We start from the raw sequence: 4,726 nt of genomic DNA, 5'->3' as shown, positions 1-4,726 counted from the left end.
GCCAATAAACAAATCCACACGCGGAGCACGCAACCGACACGTGCACATGTAGGCAACAACATTTGTTGTTGTTGTTAAGCACGTGTCGCGTTTTCGCGGTATAAAAGACCGCTCCACCGTGCCACCGAGACCAGACTCCGCCGAAGTCAGCCGAGATCGCAAGATCGCAAGCTGCTCCGGATCCCATCCCCATGTCGAGGGACTGCGTTGGTGTGTACGCCGTCGCTGCTGTGAGTTCGCAGCCAACTCGACAATCCTGTCATCCGGAAAGTCCGAGGTCGTGTGTACGGGGTCTCTCCCGTGGAAGTCGCGGGCACCGGATTCACAATAACATCCATTTCGGGACGGTGTGTTCGCCGTCTCCACCGGGAGCTCCCGGCCCTCTTGCCCGCGACAGATCTGGGGATCGACACGAGTTGGGGTGGTGTGTCCGCCGCCTCTGTGGAGTGTTCTCCATCTCGGCCTCTCCACTCTAGTCGTTGGGCTCTGCGTCTCCGGGGCATGCGAGCGCCCCGAAATATCGTTCCGCGTACCGCGCCGCGTATTTAGAGACCACGCGTGTCTCTCCGCCGCACCTCGCCGGAGGTATCACCACCGCGCCGCGAACCGCGAACCGACCGCCGCCGGCTGCACGTTGGCTAGGCTCGCCCGGCCAACTCTACCGTTCCTGTAAGGAGGCACGACACCGCGTGTCCTCCGCTCCGGGAGTCAACCGACGAGGGGACCCCGCGTGCAGCAACCGCCGAACCGCGTACTGCGACGCCGAGTCAAGCAGGTGCATTCCGCCGTTGCACTCCGATGCGAGACCGTCAAATTTAAAGCCGCGAAACATTAACACGCCGAGACGATAACACCGCGCCCGCTCCCTGCTGACACCGCGGGATCCTTACAGCAAGCAACACGTCTGCTCTAAATAGGTTCCGGGAAACACCGATCCGCCGAAACACCGAGCGAGCATCAATACACGACCAAAACATAAACACGGGATTTCGTCACCGGCACTGTCATTGCAATATTTACCGGCGTTAAAAGACCAACGAAAAGCACGGCCTGTCATCCTTAAAGCTGTACCAAACATCGCGGCAATAATTAAATAAACAGCGTAATATTTCCACACACGTTCGATCACTTATTCGCTCACTCACTCACTCATCCACTCATACACACGCACACTCGCACTACAAGACACCTGGACATCCGGCGAGCTACGCCAGGGCTATCGACACTGAAACACGGTCGACCAGCGACACCAGCAACGACCACCCCGTCGGCCGGGACGGGACGAACGTCCACCGATCGACGGGGTCCGGATCACAAGTCACAAATACATCTAAATCAAACGTTTACTACTTATAGCATATTGTATCAGGTCGTCAAGGACGAAATTTGTAGGAAAAAAGGCAAAGTTGGTTGATAACTTACAAATATAAGGAATTATTTTATTCATCAAAGTATGCACCCATATTGTCTATACACTTTTGCCATTTAAGCGGCAGGTTGTTCAGGCCGGTGGTATAAAACCCTGGCGGACGAGAGTCAATGAATTCCTGGAAAACAAGTTTTACAGCATTGTCAGAATTAAATTGTTTTCCTATTAAAAAGTTGTCCAAATTGCGGAAGAAGTGGTAGTCAGTGGGGGCTAGGTTTGGTGAGTATGGAGGATAATGAAAAAGTTCCAACTCCAATTCCTGTAGTTTTGCCACAGTTATTTGTGCAGTGTGTGGTCTAGCGTTATCATGCAATAAGATAGGAGTCGATCTGTTGACCAATCTAGGCTGTTTTTCTTTAAGTTTTTGCATCATTTCGTCCAGTTGGTTGCAGTATATTTCTGTGATCGATGAGCCAGGTTTCATGAAATCATAATGTATCATACCTGCGCTAGACCGTCAAACACTCACCATCAGCTTCTTTTCATGAATATTGCGCTTTGGAGTGTGTTTTAGTGATTCATTCTTGTCCAACCACTGTGCTGAACGTTTGCGATTGTCATATTGGATCCATTTCTCATCACAAGTGACAATTCGATTAAAAAATGGATCAGATTTGTGACGAGAAAGCAACATCAAGCAAGTGTTATGTCCTGAGTATTTCAGAAACAATGACCTCCTTTTTTATATATATACATTTAAGAAGCAGACGGACTCCGGGGAAGAGCAATTGAAAAAAGGGATAAAAGTTACGATGGGTCGCTGCCAAACGCGCCGTATATTTTCCAGCGTCCGTCACCCTAACGCATTCCTTTTTTTTATGATCATAAAACAAACAAACTCGGCAAGCGCTGCTGTAAAATGACACGTTCACACGCCACCTAAATGCGTCAAGGGGCCTCCCAATGCGTCTGCGATCTTATCCGTCTTTGTATACAGACGGTAGAACAAAGGCCCTTCGATGTGATTAGGTTTTAAAATTATTTATGTCAACCAGATGATACTAGGAATTTTCCAGAATAACCGTCTTCCACGCAATCTCCTCTTATTGACGATCGTCATCCACCAACCCCTGAAACCTTTCCTATATAAGCCTCACTCGTTTGGCGCGAGCGTAGTTCTCAGTCTTAGTCTTAGTCAGTATTAGCTCTCATTCTCAGTGTTCTTTTGTAATTCTCAGTTCGCAGTTTTCAGTCTCAGTTACCAAGTCTTAGTCTTAGTCAGTCTTAGCTCTCATTCTCAGTGTTCTTTTGTAATTCTCAGTTGTCTTAGTTCTCAGTTCTCAGTTCTTCTTAGTCAGTCTTAGTTCAGTTTTCAGCAGTCCTCAGTCTTAGTCTAGTCTAGCCTTCGTCTTCGTCTTCATTCGTCCTCGTCAGTCTATTGATTCATCTAAATCGTAAGTCTCCATTTCATATTTAAACATGACTTTTAATCATTTCAATCCAATTTCCAATCCTACTTCACTCTTTAAAACACACACCTGCACTGCGTGATTATTGTTTTCTTTGTATTATATAACGATGTTTTCCTCGCTGTACCGATATGTTAAATATTCTTGTTGCGTTATATTCGATTGTATTAAATTAAGTTTCACGAATTGCCTTTTTCTTAATCTCACTTTAATGTTCATCTTGTATTTGCGTTATTCCAGTAATGCTGATTTATAAAAGTTTGTTTAATGTTAACCCACATATTTCATTGTTTAACTTTAGATAACCCTTTCATCTTTTAAATGTTGTATTTTTTACAATGACTTTTCTTATCAATTTACCACTATTATTAATTCATCCGAAAACTAAATTATGTTATTAATAAACTGTTTTATTCAAAATGCCCTAAATTTAATCAAGTCGTTAAAACTATTTATTCATCTCTTCTCAATGACCTAAATCTAAATTTCCCTCTCAACATGCTCATATGGTCCTATCCCAGGTAAGAGATTAAGTTCTTTGACTTAAATAAAGAACCACCCAACGTACGTTCTGTGATTGGAGTAAATGGGCCTCTTCGGACCTTGACCTGATCTGTAGACCTACTAGTACGTTTAGGACTCGCCAGTGCGCGAGTAAACAATTTTGTTGCTTTCGTCCTCTTCCAGGACGTAACACAAGCTTACAAACGCTTTTGTTTCTGTTTTTCATTCAGTTCACGTCGAACCCACTTATCCAACTTTTCACTTTACCGATTTGAGCTAAATGAGTTAATATTGTTTGTTTGCTAACACCAAACTTCAACGATAATTCATAGGCACACTGAGATGTGTCAGACTCAACGGTGACTTTTAGTTCATCATTATTGACCTTTGATTCTGGGCGACCGCGTGGCTCATTTGTGAGGTCAAAGTTACCTGTACGAAACTTGGCGAACTAATTTGATACTATCTGCTGCGTAGTAACGCTAGAGCCAAATATACTATTAATGTTTCGCGCGGTCTGCGATGCCTTAGTTCCACGTAAGAACTCATACTTCATAATAGTGCGAATTTCCTACCGTTCCATTTTCAACAAAATTAATTTTTATAAAAAGGTTTTAATATTTTTTAGAGTTTACAATGATATTTCTAAACAGGCGAGATATGTAACTTTCCAACAAAAAAACAGAACGGTAATATATTAAGCCAATGTCAAATAATAAGCTGTTATAGTTGGCAATATTATTAACTACAAATTTCATCCTTGCCAACCTAATATATTATATATGCACACGTCGTGCAATTATATTTGGTTTCAGATATTTTTGGGAAAAAAATGTTATTAATATTCGAAAATAGATATTTTTTGAAAATTAATCTGAAGGTGAACCACACATATTTGATTATTGGGAGTACAAAATAGTTCGGTCCGTTTTCAAAAGATGGCTTTAGCTGTTATGAAACTTTGGAACTTCTTCATCAGCCTCCATACTCACTAGACGTAGCCCCCACTGACTACCACTTCTTCCGCAATTTGGACAACATTTTAATAGGAAAACAATTTAATTCCGACAATTCTGTAAAACTGGCCTTCCAGGAATTCATTGACTCTCGACCGATAGTGTTTTATACCACCGGCCTGAAGAACCTGTCGTTTAAATGGCAAAAGTGTATAGACAATATACACAAAATAGACAATATACATTTCATAGTGACAGCTGATTTCGGTGGTTTCGGATAGGTTAGACATCTGTCAATAATATTCAGTTTATATCGCTTTAAGTTTCATAAAAAACCCCTGTTTTTTACTGTGTTGAATATTTGAAATTTTATGTTAACTAAGCAGCATTTGCGGGAGGTTTTAGTTTTCTGCTTTAATTGGAAGAAA

The 4,726-nt window shown here is 42.6% G+C and overlaps 1 pseudogene; it reads right to left on the bottom strand.

Annotated features, from left to right (window-relative positions):
* Window positions 1-1,439: 1,439 nt before the first annotated feature.
* LOC106752257 lies at window positions 1,440-3,925 on the bottom strand (annotated as a pseudogene).
* Window positions 3,926-4,726: the final 801 nt, after the last annotated feature.

Source organism: Dinoponera quadriceps, unplaced genomic scaffold (genome assembly GCF_001313825.1).
Source record: "Dinoponera quadriceps isolate SergipeBrazil2010 unplaced genomic scaffold, ASM131382v1 scaffold491, whole genome shotgun sequence".
In the NCBI taxonomy this organism is placed as follows: Eukaryota; Metazoa; Arthropoda; class Insecta; order Hymenoptera; family Formicidae; genus Dinoponera; species Dinoponera quadriceps.
The sequence above is the reverse complement of the archived record's forward strand: the minus strand, read 5'-3'. Positions and strand labels throughout refer to the sequence as shown.